The 23,817-nt window shown below is 47.5% G+C and overlaps 1 long non-coding RNA gene across 1 annotated transcript; it reads left to right on the top strand.

Annotated features, from left to right (window-relative positions):
* The first annotated feature begins 12,730 nt into the window (after nucleotides 1-12,730).
* Nucleotides 12,731-13,509, top strand: LOC140357621 (uncharacterized). The gene is made up of 3 exons (XR_011926652.1): nucleotides 12,731-12,835; nucleotides 12,925-13,092; nucleotides 13,399-13,509. It is a non-coding gene; the product is annotated as an uncharacterized lncRNA (long non-coding RNA).
* Nucleotides 13,510-23,817: the final 10,308 nt, after the last annotated feature.

Below are 23,817 nucleotides of genomic sequence, written 5' to 3'. Positions count from 1 at the left end.
AAATATACAAATGAATAAACATGTAAAATGTGGACTGCTAAACATTAGAGCAATTTCCTCCAAATCGCTCTTAGTTAATGAATTAATTAGTGACTATAACATAGATCTTCTAGCTCTAACTGAAACGTGGCTTCAACAAGATGACTACGTCAGACTAAATGAGTCCACCCCACCCACCCATGTTAACTTTCAGACTGCCAGGAGCACAGGCCGAGGTGGTGGTGTGGCAGTGATCTCCCACTCAAGCCTACTCATGAGCCCTAAAACTAACAATGCATTTCACTCATTTGAAAGCCTTATGCTGTCAATCACATGTCCAAATATGAAAAACCAAAAAGGAGTTTTGTTCATAGTTATCTACCGACCTCCTGGTCCCTATTCAGAGTTTTTAACAGAGTTTTCTGACTTTATATCAAACTTAGTGTTAGCCTGGGATAAAATAGTTATAGTTGGAGACTTTAATATCCACGTGAACATGAGTGATGATGCTCTCAGTAATGCCTTCAGCGCCTTGTTAGACAGCATTGGTTTCACTCAGAATGTAAATAAACCGACTCACACTCACAAGAACACTCTGGATCTGTCCTAACGTATGGAACAGAGATTAGTGACCTCATTGTCCTCCCTCAAAACCCTATATTGTCAGATCATTTCCTAATTACCTTTCAGTTTATTCTTAAAGATCATCCAGTCCCACAAAATAAAGTTATAATGAAAAGGACAATATCTGAAAAATCTATCTCAAAATTCAAAGAAATAATAGAGCCAATATTCAGTGACATGTCATGTGATCCTGCTGAGAATAGTTTTAGTCCCAGTTTAAGTGATCAATTTGTCGACTTGACCATGAATTCTCTGAAGTCTGCTCTTGACGTTGTCGCGCCGTTAAAACAGAAGGTCATTAGGCCAAAGCGCGCCTCCCCATGGTACAACCAAGAACTGCGTTCACATAAACAAAAAGTTAGAGAGTTAGAGGGATTATTTCGTCGCTCTCACACAGAAGAATCCCTAAAAGCATGGAAAAGCTGCCTGCTGTCCTATAAGCAGGCTCTGCGTAAGGCCCAAACCAGATATTATTCAAATCTAATAGAAGTCAACAAAAGTAACACTAAATTCCTTTTCAGCACTGTAGCTAGGCTAACAAACTGTCACAGTGCAGTAGAGCCCTCAATCCCAGCTACACTTAGCTCTGATGATTTCCTCCTATTTTTAATAATAAAATAAAAACAATCAGAGATAAATTAGATGAAATTACCCCCGCTATTAGCCCTGAACTAGCCCAAGCTGTAAATCTAACGTCCCATATAAATCCACCTGTAAACTTAGAAAGGTTCACAGCTGTTGATCAAGCAGAGATAACTTCAGCCATTATGTCCTCTAAAAGCTCAACTTGTGTCCTAGACCCCATTCCAAGCAGACTCCTCAAAGACATTCTCCCCCTAATTATAGACCCTATTCTTAATATAATAAATACTTCACTTGAAAGTGGCTATGTTCCACAGTCCTTCAAACATGCAGTCATTAAACCTCTTCTGAAAAAGCCTAATCTAGATCCCGACCTATTGGTAAACTACAGACCTATTTCAAATCTTCCCTTCGTCTCTAAAATCCTTGAAAAAGTTGTAGTAAAACAGCTTTGTCGCCACCTGCAGGACAATAACTTATTTGAGGTTTTCCAGTCAGGGTTCAGAGCCCACCACAGCACTGAAACTGCACTAGTTAAAGTCACAAATGATTTGTTATTAGCCGCTGACGATGGACTGGTCTCAGTCCTGGTTCTGTTGGACCTGAGCGCAGCGTTTGACACCATTGACCACAACATTCTACTGCAGAGGTTAGAATGTGATGTAGGTGTTGGAGGAACAGCCCTCAGCTGGTTTAAATCCTATCTATCTGATAGGTTCCAATTTGTTAATGTAAACCAGAGCTCCTCACCATGCTCTAAAGTAATTTACGGTGTGCCACAGGGTTCGGTACTCGGTCCAATTCTGTTTACTCTTTATATGCTGCCATTAGGCAACATTATCAGAAAGCATGACATTAACTTCCACTGCTATGCAGACGACACTCAGCTGTATTTATCAATGAAACCTGATCAGAGCGATCAAGTAGACAGACTTAGTGCTTGTGTGAAGGAGATAAAAACCTGGATGACACTAAACTACCTGCTTCTTAACCCTGAAAAAACCGAGGTCATTGTGCTTGGCCCTAAGCATCTACGAGACTCTCTATCTGAGCAGATAGCCACACTGGACAATGCTAGTGTAGCCTCCAGTTCTACTGTAAGAAACCTTGGAGTCTTATTTGACCAGGAGCTCTCATTTAAAGCTCATATAAATCAAGCTTGTAAAACAGCCTATTTCCATTTGCGCAACATCGCCAAAATCAGAAGAATCCTGCCTAAAAGTGATGCCGAAAAACTTATCCATGCATTTGTAACAACTAGATTAGACTACTGTAACTCCCTGCTTGCAGCGTGTCTTAAAAGCTCCATAAAAAGCTTTCAACTGGTTCAAAATGCAGCAGCAAGATTACTAACAGGAACAAAAAGAAGAGAGCACATTACGCCAGTGCTGAAGTCTCTTCACTGGCTCCCCGTCGAGTCTAGAATCAAATTCAAAATTCTACTCTTGACCTACAAAGCCATAAATGACATGGCCCCATCCTACCTCAAAGATGCTATAGAACCATATCATCCAAACAGAGCTCTTCGCTCTCAGTATGCCAGCCTTCTGGTGGTGCCAAGAGTCTCTAAAAGTACTGTAGGAGGTAGAGTGTTTAGCTACCAAGCTCCTGTGTTATGGAATCAGCTCCCGGCCCATGTTAAATATGCTGACACAGTCTCTTCATTTAAGTCCAGGCTTAAAACGTTCCTCTTCGAAATCGCTTATGGTCAGACTAGTTAGGAACAGAAACATAAACCCACAGCTTCAGCTACGCTGCCCTAGGAGTAACTATGCTGGGGGAAGTATGACAGCTTGAGCACTATCCTCTTCTTCTTCTGACTACTTATGCTATCAAACAATATTTTTTTTTTGATTCCACTTGCAAACTGTTCACCGCCTTCTTTTCTTTCTCTCACTCCTGAGGACCTGTGGACCCAGATGCCCCTCCCCTGGTGAAGTGGTCCCTGCCCTGTGTGGACGGTCCCTCATCTGCCTAAAGAGTGGGTCCAGCTCGCTTCCGACGGTCCCTCATCTGCCTGAAGAGTGGGTCCAGCTCGCCTCCGACGGTCCCTCATCTGCCTGAAGAGTGGGCCCAGTTCGCTTCCGACGGTCCCTCATCTGCCTGAAGAGTGGGCCCAGTTCGCTTCCGACGGTCCCTCATCTGCCTAAAGAGTGGGTCCAGCTCGCCTCCGACGGTCCCTCTTCTACCTGAAGAGTGGGTCCAGTTCGCTTCCGACGGTCCCTCATCTGCCTAAAGAGTGGGTCCAGCTCGCTTCCGACGGTCCTCATCTGCCTGAAGAGTGGGTCCAGCTCGCCTCCGACGGTCCCTCATCTGCCTGAAGAGTGGGTCCAGCTCGCCTCTAGACGGTCCCTCTTCTGCCTGAAGAGTGGGTCCAGCTCGACTCAGACGGTCCCTCTTCTGCCTGAAGAGTGGGTCCAGCTCGACTCAGACGGTCCCTCTTCTGCCTGAAGAGTGGGTCCAGCTCCAGTCTCCTCGTGTCCGTCTGTCCGTCTGTGAGAGTTGGATCTCTCCTTCACTGGAACTCCTCCAGGTTTCTACGCTTTTTTCCCAAAGAGGTTTTTTTTGTAGTTTTTCCTGGCCGAGAAGGAGAGTCTAGGGACAGAGGACCCTGGGACATCGTCCCTCGCCACCACAGACATTGTCTGACTCCCTCGCCACCACAGACATTGTCTGACTCCCTCGCCACCACAGACATTGTCCGACTCCCTCGCCACCACAGACATTGTTGATTCATTTCTCCCTGTGGCCCTCAGAGGCAACTGTTGTTGTGATTTTGGGCCTTACAAAAATAAATTGATTTGATTTGATTTGATTAGTGAAGCTTACCCCCGGCTGCAGAGGGTTGGACGGAAAGTGTATCTGTAGTAGACAGAGAGAGAGAGAAAGGAGATTAGATTAATACATATGACATTTGATTAAGACGTATATGTCTCTATAATTGCTATTCTGCATTTGCACTATTATTAGTACCTGCTGTGCAAAGTCAAAGCTGTAATGCATCCTGATGTCTTTGCTTGCTGGCGGTGAGGGTCCAAAGACAGCACATTAGATTCTGTTGTAGAGATCTATGCGTGGCCTGCAGCTTCTGATGTGTGGGAGAAGCTGTTTCCACAGTGATCTGAAGCTTGATGTACAAACTGCAGGGTCACCTTAAAAACAGATGTTGCTTATGGTTAATTATACTCTAATCATTAAAACATGAAAATCACCAAAATAATGTTTTACACTTACCACGCTCCTTAGCAGACTTGACGTAGAGACAGGTCATGTCAGTCAGGGTGTCTTTGCCAATTCTGAAAAGGGGAAAAAAAGGATTAGGGTTAACAGTAATATGGGAATAACACGCTTCACAGATAACAGTTCACATTGTGACGTTAACGGTGTATTTAAGATGCAAAACGCGGAGATATTGGGACATCTGCCCTCGGCTAGCGGGGCTAGCTAGCTCACTTGAGATAACACGGCTCGTAAAAGCAAAACACTTGCAGAACAGCACACCAAAACATAAACTAACACTCGAGTTTAAAACCGGCGCACATTAAGTGATTAAAAGCGGGTGTTTTAGTCACAAAGCTTACCTGGTTCAGCCGTCCTGTTGTCTCTCCCAACACCGTGCACAGAGAGACACACAGGAAGCTGATAATGGCCAGGCAAGCGCGTGATTGGTTCGAGTGACGCAGTGCGTGCGTGACGTGCTACGTACGTAAGCCACGTGACCAGAAGTGGTATCGGGAGTTGTAGTTTTTTTCTCTTCCCACGCCGAAAAATAACCCGATAACATAGCAAAGTTTAGCTTACAACTTAGCTCCGAATAGCTGCGTTTAGCTCCGGGCTGTGGGGCTAACAGCCGGTTTAGCACCATAAAACACACACAAAGCACGACCCACACAACCCACGGGTCAAGAAATACTACATAAGTATATAATTTGTACAGACAAAACGCCGAAAAATAACCCGATAACATAGCAAAGTTTAGCTTACAACTTAGCTCCGAATAGCTGCGTTTAGCTCCAGGCTGTGGGGCTAACAGCCGGTTTAGCACCATAAAACACACACAAAGCACGACCCACACAACCCACGGGCCAACCCACGCCGAAAAATAACCCGATAACATGGTGATAACAGCAAGTAGTCACATTAAGCCCGTATTGCAGAGTGCACTGAAGCAACATGTTAGCTTAGCATTAGCTCCACCAGAGCAGACAAGTAAGATTCTAAAGTGATCACGAGACCGCCTTAAAACACAGCGTTAAAGCAATAATTTAGTAGTAAAGTAAAAGTGTACCTGAGTAAACAGTTCCGTTGCAATGTAGTCCAGGAAATGTAAGCTCTGAAGACTGTGCTCTGCAGACGGTCTGGAGTAATGAGAGGAAAACACGGAGCAGCAGCTGCCATGCGGATCACTGTTGATTGGTGGAAAATGTAAACAATACGTTGGCTAGAAAAAGGTGACGCCCCCCAGGAGAGCAGGAAAAAGACCCGAAAACTCCACATTTTTAACAGCTTAATGTATACGTTTAAGACAACCAATAGTGTTATCTGAAGCACACAGGGGCTTATTCATGACTTCAACTAGCACATTCTGCAAAAAAATGAAAATCACACATTTGAAGAAAAAAATCTTTTTGGGGTTTATCTCAGTTTCACCGAGGCCGACATGGTCCGGCATTTACGGCGCTCAGTCACATATGACTGGTGTACAGAGTAGACAGTCAGTGAAACTGAAACAGATTTCAGATCAGCTTACCCCGATGTGTTTAAGGGTTTAGGCAAGCTGAAAGAACCGTATCACATAGAGCTAGGGCAGGGTGCCATACCTGTGGCCCTGTCTGCCCCGCGACATCTTAAGTTCTCCGTAAGTGCTCGCTCAGTACTCCAATAATGCAGACACAAGAGTAGCTGCGGATGCATCGCCATACGGTATTGGAGCCGTACTCTCTCAGAAACAGTCGGACGGTTTGTGGCGGCCGGTGATCTACATTTCAAGAGGACTAACCGACACAGAGAGACGCTATGCCCAAATAGAAAAGGAGGCACTCGCTGCAACAATGGCATCTGAAAGACTTTCTTCTTAACTCATGGGACTACAGTTCACACTGATTACGGACCACAAGCCTTTGGTCCCTCTTCTGAGCACAAGAGGCCTGGATGACCTACCTCCACGCATCCTGAGATTCCGCCTCAGGCTGCTACGATTCTCATTCAACATTGTCCATGTGCCTGGAAAAAACCTCGTCACCGCTGATGCCCTGTCACGAGCTCCTCTGGCTGGTCCGCTGGTCTCCAGTTGGAGAAAGAGGTAGAAGTTTTTGTGGACTGTGTAGTGTCTCAAACAGCGGGGGCTCGCCCATAGGGGGCGCTGAGGCGCCGCCCCACCTGACCTGACTGCCTGTTTTTGTTTTATTTCATTTTTTAAATAATCTCTCATTTTGAAAAAAACATCTGTGTTAATTAGATGCTATTGATGATTTTGCTTTATGGGTTTTGAACTCTCCAGAATTATATTTACATTAACTTTCAAGTTCCACGTTTAAAACGTGAACGCTAATCATGTTTGGTGTAGTAGCCAATAGGCTGTCTTGCCGGGGCGCTTGTTCGATCAGCCCCATTGTGCTGTATTTAAGCCAATGGCTCCCCTGTTGCTAGGCAAAAAAGAATACATATCCGCCAATCATCGTCGAGGAATTTTATGGGTTTGGGGCGCTGAAGACTAGCGCCCCAAAGTACCAAGATGCACCGCTGCAGCTGCTTGTTTACAGATGTTTTCATTCCAGCAGCGAACTGTGTAAAATGGCGACGTCGGATGAATTTGCCGCAAATTCAGTCAAATCTGCATCACTTTGAAGAAGAACTTTTGAGGAAAAGCTCATTTTAAAACAACTCGGACCTGACAAGCCAGAAGTGAACATAACCCAACAGACGAGCGAAAAGGGGAAAACATTCACCAGAACCTTTTCCCGAGATTGTGCGGGTGATAGTTGGACTCTGTCTTCAGGGCAGGGATCACCCAGGGGTTCACTCACAGGAAGGCTATCATTTTTTTTGTGGTGATGAAATTGTGATATTTATAGGAAGTTCTAGTATTGTGCTCAGCCATGTGGATTCATGATGTCATTGTTTACATAGAGTAGATTGAAGAATAACCGAACAAAACTCTACTCCTGCTTGGCTCGCGGGTGCAATACTACATGCCGTTTCATTATATTTGGTAGGATGAAGGACACATTAGTTGTGAATACAATCACAGAGTTTGAAAGGTATTTTCCGTTAATAGCGGAGTGACAGCCGATTAAACAAAGTGATGCCGGCTAGCGAGCTAGTTTTAAAGTGAGCACACTAGTTTTAACTGAGCGCTATGCTATTGCATGGCTGATTCGATTTTTTGTTTGGGATGACACACTGTTGTGGTAAATTAGTAGTTAGTTGTGGTTTTAGCAAACACTTTTTACGATTACCGTAATTAACAGCCATATCGCGCAACAGATTTTCTCGTGCAGGCCACTTTACCTGGGGGGGAATCTCCCGCTTTACTACGTGTTATCGCCCCCTGGGATGACAAATAGGTTGAGAAGTATGCCTAAAATGCACCAGAATGCAGGAAATCACATCTACGAAATTCTAAATTTTAAATAGCCCCACCTAAAAAAGAAATCACCAGCCGCCACTGGTCTCAAATCACAGCCACAGAAAAAAGAGACCTTTGCAAGACAGAGTTTCAGAGACTGTGTTTTCAGATAATGGGCCGCAGTTTTCGTCAGAGCAGTTCAGACAGTTTGCAAAAGTATCAATTCACACATGTTACGAGCAGCCCCAGATACCCCCAAGCAAATGGAGAGGCAGAGCGTGCTGTTCGCACTATCAAAGACTTGTGGAAAAAGGACAGTGACTACAACAGAGCGCTGCTGGCCTACAGGGCCACTCCACTGGAACATGGGTTCTCGCCAGCGCAGCTGCTCATGGGAAGAAACCTGCGCACCACTCTACCTCAACACACAACCAAGCTGGATCCTACATGGCCGGATTTACAGACTTTTCGAAAAAAGGATGAGGAAAGGAGACGTGAGCAGGCTAAACATTACAACCGTAGACACCGTGCCAGACCACTCCCAAAACTATCATCTGGACAGAAAGTGTGGATTACCACTGAGGAAACCACTGGATCTTTAGTTAGACCAGCCAATGCTCCCAGATCGTATGTGGTAGAGACTGACAGGGGTTTCCTGAGGAGAAACAGAAGGCACCTCAGACCGACAGGGACTATTACTAGTTCAGGTCGTCTGGTGAGACCTCCTGAGAGACTGAATTTGTAAAGATTCTAATGTTCCCATAAAATGCTGTTCTAAAGACATGTTAAGGTAAAATACACCTATGTTCAATACTAATGTGAAAAGAAATGCTTATGCTAAAATAGGTGTTTACTTTAAAGAGCTAAAAGGAGGAGGTGTAGCAGTAGACTACTGTTCCCAGAATGCATTGCATCTAGGTTGTTGGGACTTCCTGTGATTGGAATAAACGTGCTTCTAAACCCAAGACGCTCGTGTCCCGAGTCTTCTTCATAGTTTTTAGACAAATATTGAACATTTTCAACAACACATGTAGTACTCTGACACACATGCAGTACTTTCACACACATGCAGTACTTTCACACACATGCAGTACTTTCACACACATGCAGTACTTTCACACACATGCAGTACTTTCACACACATGCAGTACTCTGACACACATGCAGTACTTTCACACACATGCAGTACTTCCACACACATGCAGTACTTTCACACACATGCAGTACTTTCACACACATGTAGTACTCTGACACACATGCAGTACTTCCACACACATGCAGTACTTTCACACACATGCAGTACTTTCACAAACATGTAGTACTCTGACACACATGCAGTACTTTCACACACATGTAGTACTCTGACACACATGCAGTACTTTTTCCACAAATGTTGCACATTGCACTTCTTTACACAACTAAACTACATGTTATTGTTATTGTTGTTGTTGATGTTGTCGTTGTTTTATGGCGGCTGGTATCCAAGCGTTACATTGCCGCCAGACTTTATTCTTCAGACTTTATTCTTCAGACTTTATTCTTCAGACTTTATTCTTCAGACTTTATTCTTCAGACTTTATTCTTCATATTCTTCAGACTTTATTCTTCAGACTTTATTCTTCAGACTTTATTCTTCAGACTTTATTCTGTGTTTCAAAGCCCATGAGTTCAAAGCACGTTAGAACAGACTCGAACATTCCTTGGAATGAACATTCCATTCCATGGCTCGAGCCTAACAAGAATAAAGTCTTTACTACACACATGTAGTACTTTTACGCAAGAATGCAGACACTCGCAATGGCTTCAGCCATTGCATATTATCTAGTTTACTTCTGTACCAACTCTGTGTTGCAACAATGGAATTTCCCTGTTGTGGGACAAAAAAAGACTTCTCTTCTCTTATGTTTTCTCAGCTCGATGCCAATGATTTGACCCTTCTCAAACACACTGAAATATGTTCCATGACCATGGGATTTGTCTTTCCACCTGGTTGTTTCAGAAATTAGAATCAGTTGAGTTTAAATACTGAAAGATCATCACTTGCAGCAGTTCTCCAGTGGGAGGCGCCACTTACTCTATTTGCTCAGTTCAATCTTAGTCTCCACTTTGTCTTGAGAAGTTCTTGTTTATTTTTCATGTGTTCAAAGTGGAGCTTTTGTGCTGTTGTTTCATAAAAAGAAACTTTAACCTTGAACTGATGATGTTTGTGTTTTTGTTTCCAACTGGAGTTTGACCTCAGTTAAACAACAAATGACCACATTTAGAAGCCAACGTCAGATTCTTTGGAACAAAGAAACAAAGATGAAGACAATAAAACGTTGACGCTTCAGTGACTCAGAGACTGAATACCTGAAGGGAGCAGCTCACGGCTGTTGTGTTTTTGGGTGTGTCTTGGTTTTATTACATGTGAACTATTAATAAACAAAGGCAGATTCCAGAGTCAGGCTCAACCTCTGACACTTCTTCCTGAGATCTGCTCCATCACGTCCTGAGACTGGCTTTAAACTCATGTGACGCTTTCTTTTCTACACTTCTGTTGTTGCCACTCTTCATTGCACTGTATTGTTTTAGGCTGATGCTTTTGTATTGCCTTTTGATTTGAAAGCACTTTGGGCGTGTTAAATATGAATATAAAGGCTCATTGAGTGACACCACTGGGTTGCCGGTTCAATTCCTGTTGGAGCAATGTCTCCTATTGATAAAAAATAATGAATCCTTCAAACTAATAAACTAATAAAATGGAAACGAAAACGTGAAGTCCCAGGTCCAGTTTGCCTCAAGTCACATCAACACTTTTGTGCTATTGTGCTCCTAAAACAAGAGAGGAGCATAAGTCAAGTCTGTGTTGGCCCCTGTGTTGGCCCCTGTGTTGGCCCCTGTGGTGGCCCTTTTCCTCCTGACAGAGGAACATTCACATACTTTTGTTGTTTTGTTTCTTGCCTGAAATAAACAGCAGATGAACCTGTCTGAGCACCTGCAGGAATCATTAAGGATTTTATTTAAGTGACAGTCACAGGCTTTTGTTTCAACTGTTTGTTTTTCTCACGTAGTGCGCACGAAATCGAGCACAATGCGCTCGCCCACCTGCAAACACTCACTAACGCACTCCTCCACTCACGCACGCCCCGTGCATACTAATTAGTAGTAGGAAAATGGAACATTATTGTCGTAAACGGGCGAAGCACGTGCAAAAGTGGGCACTAAACGAGGCTCGTTTGTGCTAAGTGGCTCACAAATACGTTCCCCATCTCTTGCATGTTCCGTGCACATAAACAGGTAATGCAAAAACAGAACACTATTACTGTATAGAGGGCCAGAAACACAAAGTGGGGGACCCCACTCAAAATTAACGAAAGTACCCGTCAGTGACCAGGGACCCACACCATGAAAATGTATAGTTTATAATATTTGAAAAATGGGAAACAGTGTTTTTGCATCAGAATATTATTCTTTCTTTCTTCTTCTCGGGACCAACCCCAATATTTTTCACCCAGTGAACATTGACGAAAAGTCACACAAATTTGCAGAGCTCTAAAAAATCGTGGCTCTCTACATTCTGGCTATCCCTTCTTCTAAAATAAAAAAAAATTAGATAGGAAATGAACAAAAAAAAATCAGATTGTAGAATCACGAAATTTGGCGCAGAGATTTGACAACGCCGTCCACCCAACCAAATGTCGGCCATATTGGTTTGACATTTGGCTCTGCCCCCTCTACTGCCCCCTCTAGGTCACTGCACACAATATCTCAAAATGGACAAACGCAAGAAAACTTTCGTTGTGGCTCTAGCGCCCTCTGGAAGTCAGAAACTCTGGACTTGATCGTCCCTTTTATGCCAATTATAACTATGAAAAACCGCAGATATAAACATCCGTGAAACCGTAAATCAGAGACATTTATTTCATGTACCTCGTGGGAAGACGATGTGTTGTTCTTCAGAAACCAAAGTGAAACTTGCTGTGCTAAATGTCAGGTCTTTATGCAACAAATCATTTCTAATCAATAATTGTATTTCTTCTTATAATCTTGATTTTATGTTTTTAACTGAAACATGGCTTGATGAAAACACTGGTATTCTAGTTCTTATAGAATCTGCTCCACCCAACTTCAAGTTTGCATCTGAAATACGTCAAAACAAAAAGGGTGGAGGTGTGTGTGCTATATTTAGAGATTAAATAATTACCCGCAGCTTGTCTTCCTTTAAAATGGAGCTAAAACAGTCTCCATCCATTCTCTCCATTGTTTTATACAAGCCTCTCCAGCACTGCCAACGTTTTATGAACATATATTTATGAGATAGATGTAATAGATCAAATTAAAGCAGTAATAAAAACACTGAACACTTGATATTTTTGGGACTCTTTAATGATTTCATTCACTTAATTATCATATGATTAATTTAGACATGGTTTGTATTTTATGGAAATAAAAAATAATCTTATCCTTCTTTTCCTCTTTCTTTTCTCATTACGTTTACCAGTCATATGACCCACTGCCGTCACAATACTATGGTAGAACAATATGTCATAAAAATAGATGTGTAGCACTGTACTTTATAAGGCTGTGTTAAACAAGCATGAGAACAATCAAACTCAAAACCGTCCTTAAATATATGTTGTTGTTCTGACTCATTATCGTCATGGAATCTGAAGTCAAGTGATTACGTCAACAGGTTTAGTTGACGTGAAGGTGCAGGGCGTGACACGTAGTTATATTAACTGATGGAGAGCCTCAGCTCCACAGAAGGTTTTCAGAAGAGACTCAGGTGAAGCAGGAGAGACGATTCCCAAACCTCTGCAGCACACTCAAAACATGAAGAACACTCTGCTCCTTTCTCTGGCTTTAACCATCGCCCTGTCCATCAACTCAGGTGAGATTTGCTACAGTCCTGGTTTAGACCTGCTTTAGTCATGGTCTGGTCCTGGTTCAGTCCTAGTTTAGTCCTGGTTTAACCCGGCTTTGTTGCAGTTGCGGGCCTCAGCTGTATGACATGTTCTGATCCGAATGACTCAAACTGTGTGAGTACAATTTTGGCCCCGTGTCAAAATGGAGAGGTGCAATGTGTCTCTGCCACCATCCAAAGTATGTATACAATATTTAATCATTTATTTATATATTTCCTCTGATTCTGAACGCTCCTCTGATTCTGAACACTGTTCTTTCCATCACAGCCAAATCTGGCCCGAGCACCTCCACGACGAAAGTCAAAGGTTGTGCTGCGTCCAGCCTTTGTCCAGCCTCCATGACCCAGGACTTTTCTCTGAATGTTGGAAGTTCCCAAGTTTTGGCCAAAGCCGTTTGCTGCAGCAGCGACAACTGCAACACTGCAGACGCACCCGGTGAGTCATCCTGGTGTTCTATGTGCAGAAGGCCCCTGTGTTGGCCCCTGTGTTGAACCCTGTGTTAAACCCTGTGTTGGCCCCTGTGTTGGTCCCTGTGTTGACCCCTGTGGTGGCCCCTGTGTTGGACCCTGTGTTCGTCCCTGTGTTCGTCTCTGTGTTGGCCCCTGTGTTGACCCCTGTGTTGAACCCTGTGTTGGCCCCTGTGGTGGCCCCTGTGGTGGCCCCTGTGGTGGCCCCTGTGTTGACCCATGTGGTGGCCGTTGTGTTGGCCCCTGTCTGATCTCTGAACTTTTTTACTTTCAGCTCCGTCAACTCCGGGCACTGGGAGCCTACAATGCTTCAGCTGTGACCCTACGACCGGCACCTGCAGCACAGGTCTGACCTGCAACACCCTGGAGAACAACTGCTTCAGCTCCAGAGGTCAGTAACATCTGGACACCTGCAGGGACAGAGCTGTACACCTGCAGGGACAGAGCTGGACACCTGCAGAGTTTTCTAAACTTTCTTGTGTGTTGTATTGCAGTGACTCCAAAGGGTAGCACGATGGAGGTCTTGGGTCTTGGCTGCGCTTCAGGAAACATTTGTGCTGCAGCAGCCGCACTCTCCTCGTCTCCTCTGCTTGTCGACGTTGGCACTGTCAATGGAACTCCAACCTGCTGCACCACCGCCAACTGTAACCCCCCGACCACTACTACTACTGCAGCAGCACCTACTACTACTACTGCAGCCCCAACCACTACTAGTGCAGCACCTACTACTACTGCAGCACCTACTACTACTACTGCAGCACCTACTACTACTACTGCTGCGGCACCTACAACAACTACTGCAGCACCAACTACTACTACTGCTGCCCCAACTACTACTACCGCAGCCCCAACTACAACAACTGCCCCAACTACAACTACTGCAGCACCTACCACTACTACCGCAGCACCTACAACTACAACCGCAGCCCCAACTACTACTACCGCAGCCCCAACTACAACTACTGCAGCACCTTCAACTACTACAGCAGCACCAACTACAACTACTGCTGCCCCAACTACTACTACCGCTGCCCCAACTACTACTGCAGCCCCAACTACAGCTACCGTAGCACCAACTACTACTACCGCAGCCCCAACTACAACTACTGCAGCACCTACTACTACTACCGCAGCACCCACCACTACTACTGCAGCACCTACCACTACTACCGGAGCACCTACAACTGCAACCGCAGCCCAAACTACTACTACCGCTGCCACAACTACAACTACTGCAGCACCCACCACTACTACTGCTGCCCCAACTACAACTACCGCAACCCCAACTACTACTACAGAAGCCCCAACTACAACTACCGCAGCACCTACAACTACTACAGCAGCACGAACTACAACTACCGCAGTCCCAACTACAATCACCGCAGCCCCAACTACTACTACCGCAGCACCTACCACTATCACTGCTGCCCCAACTACAACTACCGCAGCCCCAACTACAACAACTGCAGCACCTACAACTACTACAGCAGCACCAACTACAACTACCGCAGCCCCAACTACTACTACAGAAGCCCCAACTACAACTACCGCAGCCCCAACTACAATCACCGCAGCCCCAACTACTACTACCGCAGCACCTACCACTACTACTGCTGCCCCAACTACAACTACCGCAGCCCCAACTACAACAACTGCAGCACCTACAACTACTACAGCAGCACCAACTACAACTACCGCAGCCCCAACTACTACTACAGAAGCCCCAACTACAACTACCGCAGCACCTACAACTACTACAGCAGCACTAACTACAACTACCGCAGCCCCAACTACTACTACAGAAGCCCCAACTACAACTACCGCAGCACCTACTACTACTACCGAAGCACCTACCACTACTACTGCTGCCCCAACTACAACTACTGCAGCACCAACTACAACTACTGCAGCACCTACTACTACTACCGCAGCACCTACCACTTCTACTGCTGCCCAAACTACAACTACCGCAGCCCCAACTACTACTACCGCTGCCCCAACTACAACTATTGCAGCAACCACCACTACTACCGCAGCACCTACAACTACAACCGCAGCCCAAACTGCTACTACCGCTGCCCCAACTACAACTACTGCAGGACCCACCACTACTACTGCTGCCCCAACTACTACTACCGCAGCCCCAACTACAACTACCGCAGCACCAACTACTACTACCGCAGCCCCAACTACAACTACCGCAGCACCAACTACAACTACTGCAGCACCTACCACTACTACCGCAGCACCTACAACTACAACCGCAGCCCCAACTACTACTACCGCTGCTCCAACTACTACTACTGCAGCACCTACCACTACTACCGCAGCACCTACAACTACAACCGCAGCCCCAACTACTACTACCGCTGCTCTAACTACTACTACTGCAGCACCTACCACTACTACCGCTGCCCCAACTACAACTACTGCAGCACCCACCACTACTACTGCTGCCCCAACTACAACTACCGCAGCCCCAACTACTACTACCGCTGCCCCAACTACAACTACTGCAACACCCACCACTACTACTGCAGCACCTACGACTACTACCACAGCACCTACAACTACAACCGCAGCCCCAACTACTACTACCGCTGCCCCAACTACAACTACTGCAGAACCCACCACTACTACTGCTGCCCCAACTACAGCTACCGCTGCACCAACTACTACTACCGCAGCCCCAACTACAACTACCGCAGCACCAACTACAACTACTGCAGCACCTACTACTACTACCGCAGCACCTACCACTACTACTGGTGCCCCAACTACAACTATTGCAGCACCTACCACTACTACCGCTGTCCCAACTACAACTACCGCAGCACCTACAACTGCAACCGCAGTCCAAACTACTACTACCGCTGCCACAACTACAACTACTGCAGCACCCACCACTACTACTGCTGCCCCAACTACTACAACCGCAGCCCCAACTACAACTACCGCAGCACCAACTACAACTACTGCAGCGCATACTACTACTACCGCAGCACCTACCACTACTACCGCTGCCCCAACTACAACTACTGCAGCACCCACCACTACTACTGCAGCACCTACCACTACTACCGCAGCACCTACAACTAAAACCGCAGCCACAACTACTACTACCGCTGCCCCAACTACAACTACTGCAACACCCACCACTACTACTGCAGCACCTACTACTACTACCGCAGCCCCAACTACAACAACAGCCCCAACTACAACAACTGCAGGACCTAGCACTACTACCGCAACACCTACAACTACAACCGCAGCCCCAACTACTACTACCGCAGCCCCAACTACAACTACTGCAGCACCTACAATTACTACAGCAGCACCAACTACAACTACCGAAGCCCCAACTACTACTAACGCTGCCCCAACTACTACTACTGCTGCCCCAACTACTACTAACGCAGCCCCAACTACAGCTACCGCAGCACCAACTACAAGTACTGCAGCACCTACAACTACTACAGCAGCACCAACTACAACTACCGCAGCCCCAACTACTACTACAGAAGCTCCAACAACAACTACCGCAGCACCTACAACTACTACAGCAGCACCAACTACAACTACCGCAGCCCCAACTACTACTACAGAAGCCCCAACTACAACTACCGCAGCACCTACTACTACTACCGCAGCACCTACCACTACTACTGCTGCCCCAACTACAACTACCGCAGCCCCAACTACTACTACCGCTGCCCCAACTACAACTACTGCAGCACCAACTACAACTACTGCAGCACCTACTACTACTACCGCAGCACCTACCACTACTACTGCTGCCCCAACTACTACTACCGCTGCCCCAACTACAACTATTGCAGCAACCACCACTACTACTGCAGCACCTACCACTACTACCGCAGCACCTACAACTACAACCGCAGCCCAAACTACTACTACCGCAGCCCCAACTACAACTACTGCAGCACCCACCACTACTACTGCTGCCCCAACTACTATTACCGCAGCCCCAACTACAACTACCGCAGCACCAACTACTACTACCGCAGCCCCAACTACAACTACCGCAGCACCAACTACAACTACCGCAGCCCCAACTACTACTACCGCAGCCCCAACTACAACTACCGCAGCACCAACTACTACTACCGCAGCCCCAACTACAACTGCCGCAGCCCCAACTAAAACTACCGCAGCACCAACTACTACTACCGCAGCCCCAACTACAACTACCGCTGCCCCAACTACAACTACTGCAGCACCCACCACTTCTACCGCAGCACCTACAACTACAACCGTAGCCCCAACTACTACTACTGCTGCCCCAACTACAACTACCGCAGCCCCAACTGCTACTACCGCAGCCCCAACTACTACTACCGCAGCCCCAACTACAACAACTGCCCCAACTACAACTACTGCAGCACCTACCACTACTACCGCAACACCTGCAACTACAACCGCATTCCCAACTACTACTACCGCAGCCCCAACTACAACTACTGCAGCACCTACAACTACTACAGCAGCACCAACTACAACTACCGCAGCCCCAACTACTACTACCGCAGCCCCAACTACAGCTACCGCAGCACCAACTACTACTACCGCAGCCCCAACTACAACTATCGCAGCACCAACTACAACTACTGCAGCACCTACTACTACTACCGCAGCCCCAACTACAACTACTGCAGCACCTACAACTACTACAGCAGCACCAACTACAACTACCGCAGCCCCAACTACTACTACCGCAGCCCCAACTACAGCTACCGCAGCATCAACTACTACTACCGCAGCCCCAACTACAACTATCGCAGCACCAACTACAACTACTGCAGCACCCACCACTACTACTGCAGCACCTACCACTACTACCGCAGCACCTACAACTACTACAGCAGCACCAACTACAACTACCACAGCCCCAACTACAACTACTGCAGCACCTACTACTACTACTACTACCGCAGCACCTACCACTACTACTGCTGCCCCAACTACTACTACCGCAGCCCCAACTACAACTACCGCAGCACCAACTACAACTACTGCAGCACCTACTACTACTACCGCAGCACCTACCACTACTACTGCTGCCCCAACTACAATTACCGCAGCCCCAACTACTACTACCGCAGCCCCAACTACAACAACTGCAGCACCTACAACTACTACAGCAGCACCAACTACAACTACTGCAGCACCCACCACTACTACTGCAGCACCTACCACCACTACCGCAGCACCTACAACTACAACCGCAGCCCAAACTACTACTGCCGCTGCCCCAACTCCAACTACTGCAGCACCTACCACTACTACCACAGCACCTACTACTATAACCGCAGCCCCAACTACTACTACCGCAGCCCCAACTACAACAACCGCAGCCCCAACTACTACTACCGCAGCCCCAACTACAACTACTGCAGCACCTACAACTACTACAGCAGCACCAACTACAACTACCGCTGCTCCAACTACTACTACTACTGCCCTAACTACTACTGCAGCCCCAACTACAGCTACCGCTGCACCAACTACTACTACCGCAGCCCCAACTACAACTACCGCAGCACCAACTACAACTACTGCAGCACCTACTACTACTACCGCAGCACCTACCACTACTACTGCTGCCCCAACTACAACTACCGCAGCCCCAACTAATACTACCGCTGCCCCAACTACAACTATTGCAGCACCTACCACTACTACCGCTGTCCCAACTACAACTACCGCAGCACCTACAACTGCAACCGCAGCCCAAACTACTACTACCGCTGCCACAACTACAACTACTGCAGCACCCACCACTACTACTGCTGCCCCAACTACTACAACCGCAGCCCCAACTACAACTACCGCAGCACCAACTACAACTACCGCAGCACCTACCACTACTACCGCTGCCCCAACTACAACTACTGCAGCACCAACCACTACTACTGCAGCACCTACCACTACTACCGCAGCACCTACAACTAAAACCGCAGCCACAACTACTACTACCGCTGCCCCAACTACAACTACTGCAACACCCACCACTACTACTGCAGCACCTACTACTACTACCGCAGCCCCAACTACAACAACAGCCCCAACTACAACAACTGCAGCACCTACCACTACTACCGCAACACCTACAACTACAACCGCAGCCCCAACTACTACTACCGCAGCCCCAACTACAACTACTGCAGCACCTACAATTACTACAGCAGCACCAACTACAACTACCGAAGCCCCAACTACTACTACCGCTGCCCCAACTACTACTACTGCTGCCCCAACTACTACTAACGCAGCCCCAACTACAGCTACCGCAGCACCAACTACAACTACAGAAGCTCCAACAACAACTACCGCAGCACCTACAACTACTACAGCAGCACCAACTACAACTACCGCAGCCCCAACTACTACTACAGAAGCCCCAACTACAACTACCGCAGCACCTACTACTACTACCGCAGCACCTACCACTACTACTGCTGCCCCAACTACAACTACCGCAACCCCAACTACTACTACCGCTGCCCCAACTACAACTACTGCAGCACCAACTACAACTACTGCAGCACCTACTACTACTACCGCAGCACCTACCACTACTACTGCTGCCCCAACTACTACTACCGCTGCCCCAACTACAACTATTGCAGCAACCACCACTACTACTGCAGCACCTACCACTACTACCGCAGCACCTACAACTACAACCGCAGCCCAAACTACTACTACCGCAGCCCCAACTACAACTACTGCAGCACCCACCACTACTACTGCTGCCCCAACTACTATTACCGCAGCCCCAACTACAACTACCGCAGCACCAACTACTACTACCGCAGCCCCAACTACAACTACCGCAGCACCAACTACAACTACCGCAGCCCCAACTACTACTACCGCAGCCCCAACTACAACTACCGCAGCACCAACTACTACTACCGCAGCCCCAACTACAACTACCGCAGCCCCAACTACAACTACCGCAGCACCAACTACTACTACCGCAGCCCCAACTACAACTACCGCTGCCCCAACTACAACTACTGCAGCACCCACCACTACTACCGCAGCACCTACAACTACAACCGTAGCCCCAACTACTACTACTGCTGCCCCAACTACAACTACCGCAGCCCCAACTGCTACTACCGCAGCCCCAACTACTACTACCGCAGCCCCAACTACAACAACTGCCCCAACTACAACTACTGCAGCACCTACCACTACTACCGCAACACCTGCAACTACAACCGCATTCCCAACTACTACTACCGCAGCCCCAACTACAACTACTGCAGTACCTACAACTACTACAGCAGCACCAACTACAACTACCGCAGCCCCAACTACTACTACCGCAGCCCCAACTACAGCTACCGCAGCACCAACTACTACTACCGCAGCCTTAACTACTACTACCGCAGCCCCAACTACAACTACTGCAGCACCTACAACTACTACAGCAGCACCAACTACAACTACCGCAGCCCCAACTACTACTACCGCAGCCCCAACTACAGCTACCGCAGCATCAACTACTACTACCGCAGCCCCAACTACAACTATCGCAGCACCAACTACAACTACTGCAGCACCCACCACTACTACTGCAGCACCTACCACTACTACCGCAGCACCTACAACTACTACAGCAGCACCAACTACAACTACCACAGCCCCAACTACAACTACTGCAGCACCTACTACTACTACTACTACCGCAGCAACTACCACTACTACTGCTGCCCCAACTACTACTACCGCAGCCCCAACTACAACTACCGCAGCACCAACTACAACTACTGCAGCACCTACTACTACTACCGCAGCACCTACCACTACTACTGCTGCCCCAACTACAATTACCGCAGCCCCAACTACTACTACCGCAGCCCCAACTACAACAACTGCAGCACCTACAACTACTACAGCAGCACCAACTACAACTACCGCAGCACCTACCACTACTACTGCTTCCCCAACTACAACTACCGCAGCACCAACTACTACTACCGCTGCCCCAACTACAACTACTGCAGCACCCACCACTACTACTGCAGCACCTACCACCACTACCGCAGCACCTACAACTACAACCGCAGCCCCAACTACTACTACCGCTGCTCCAACTACAACTACTGCAGCACCCACCACTACTCCTGCTGCCCCAACTACAACTGCCGCAGCCCCAACTACTACTGCCGCTGCCCCAACTACAACTACTGCAGCACCTACCACTACTACCACAGCACCTACTACTATAACCGCAGCCCCAACTACTACTACCGCAGCCCCAACTACAACAACCGCAGCCCCAACTACTACTGCCGCTGCCCCAACTACAACTACTGCTGCACCTACCACTACTACCCCAGCACCTACAACTACAACTGCAGCCCCAACTACTACTACCGCAGCCCCAACTACAACTACTGCAGCAACTACAACTACTACAGCAGCACCAACTACAACTACCGCTGCTCCAATTACTACTACTGCTGCCCCAACTACTACTGCAGCCCCAACTACAGCTACCGCAGCCCCAACTACTACTACCGCAGCCCTAACTACAACTACCGCAGCCCCAACTACTACTACCGCTGCCCCAACTACAACTATTGCAGCACCCACCACTACTACTGCAGCACCCACCACTACTACTGCTGCCCCAACTACTACTACCGCAACCCCAACTACAACTACCGCAGCACCAACTACTACTACCGCAGCCCCAACTACCGCTGCCCCAACTACAACTACTGCAGCACCCACCACTATTACTGCAGCACCTACCACTACGACCGCAGCCACAACTACTACTACCGCTGCCCCAACTACAACTACTGCAACACCCACCACTACTACTGCAGCACCTACTATTACTACCGTAGCCCCAACTACAACAACTGCCCCAACTACAACTACTGCAGCACCTACCACTACTACCGCAACACCTACAACTACAACCGCAGCCCCAACTACTACTACCGCTGCCCCAACTACAACTACTGCAACACCCACCACTACTACTGCAGCACCTACTATTACTACCGTAGCCCCAACTACAACAACTGCCCCAACTACAACTACTGCAGCACCTACCACTACTACCGCAACACCTACAACTACAACCGCAGCCCCAACTACTACTACCGCAGCCCCAACTACAACTACTGCAGCACCTACAATTACTACAGCAGCACCAACTACAACTACCGCAGCCCCAACTACTACTACCGCTGCCCCAACTACTACTACTGCTGCCCCAACTACTACTAACGCAGCCCCAACTACAGCTACCGCAGCACCAACTACAACTACTGCAGCACCTACTACTACTACCGCAGCACCTACCACTACTACTGCTGCCCCAACTACAACTACCGCAGCCCAAACAACAATTACTGCAGCACCTACTACTACTACCGCGGCACCTACCACTACTACTGCTGCCCCAACTACTACTACCGCAGCCCCAACTACAACTACCGCAGCCCCAACTACAACAACTGCAGCACCTACAACTACTACAGCAGCACCAACTACAACTAACGCAGCCCCAACTACTACTACAGAAGCTCCAACAACAACTACCGCAGCACCTACAACTACTACAGCAGCACCAACTACAACTACCGCAGCCCCAACTACTACTACCGCAGCCCCAACTACAACTACTGCAGCACCTACTACTACTACTACTACTGCAGCACCTACTACCCCTACAACTGCTCCAACCGTCACCACAGGTCAGTCAAACTAATACATTTGGACTTGCAAAGTTCACATACTTTGTTTTGCTGTGTATTTTTCTAAATATATATTTTGAATTTTTCAGCTCTAACCACCACAACCTCGACAGCTCCTACTTCTACCACCACAGCAGCTGCTACTTTGTCTACTACTACTACTACTACTACTACTACTACTACTAGCACTACTGCAGGTACAGTGTTTGTCTGTGTGCTTGTGTTTCCACATTTGTTTTTGTCTTTTAGTTTAACACGTTTTATTTGTGTGTTTTCCAGGCGCCTCTTCAGTCTCGTCTCTGCTTCTGCTCCAGGTTCTCGCTCTTGTCCTCGCACTTGTCTTCTAAACACTCACATTAGAAGATCACAGTTGTATTTGACACAAACATTCATGTTGTAAGGTCTGTGCTCTGTGTGTATGATGAGTATCATTTGATTGAAATGTTGAAAGTTTGTGTTGACCAGTGAGGCCCTGAGGCCGAGGTGGACCCGGATCTGAAGGACATTTATTGCACTACTAATGCAAATGCAAATGTATTTATTTATTCATGTATGTATCTATTTATTTATTTATGTTTAGAAATATTTAACAAACCAGAAATAAAAAAATCATAATAAATCCTGTCTGATCATCCATCCATCCATCCATCTTCTGCCGCTTTATCCGGGGCCGGGTCGCGGGGGCAGCAGTCTGAGCAGGGACTCCCAGACTTCCTTCTCCCCAGACACTTCCTCTATCTCCTCCGGGGGGATCCCGAGGCGTTCCCAGGCCAGCCGAGAGACATAGTCTCTCCAGCGTGTCCTGGGTCTTCCCCGGGGCCTCTTCCCGGTGGGACATGCCTGAAACACCTCCCGAGGGAGGCGCCCAGGAGGCATCCGGAACAGATGCCCGAGCCACCTCAGCTGGCTCCTCTCGACGTGGAGGAGCAGCGGCTCTACTCCGA

Source organism: Eucyclogobius newberryi, unplaced genomic scaffold (genome assembly GCF_026437365.1).
Source record: "Eucyclogobius newberryi isolate DKJ021-1_F unplaced genomic scaffold, fEucNew1.0.hap1 SCAF_13, whole genome shotgun sequence".
In the NCBI taxonomy this organism is placed as follows: domain Eukaryota; kingdom Metazoa; phylum Chordata; class Actinopteri; order Gobiiformes; family Gobiidae; genus Eucyclogobius; species Eucyclogobius newberryi.
Note: the sequence above shows the minus strand (reverse complement) of the source record. Positions and strands in the feature narration are given on the sequence as shown.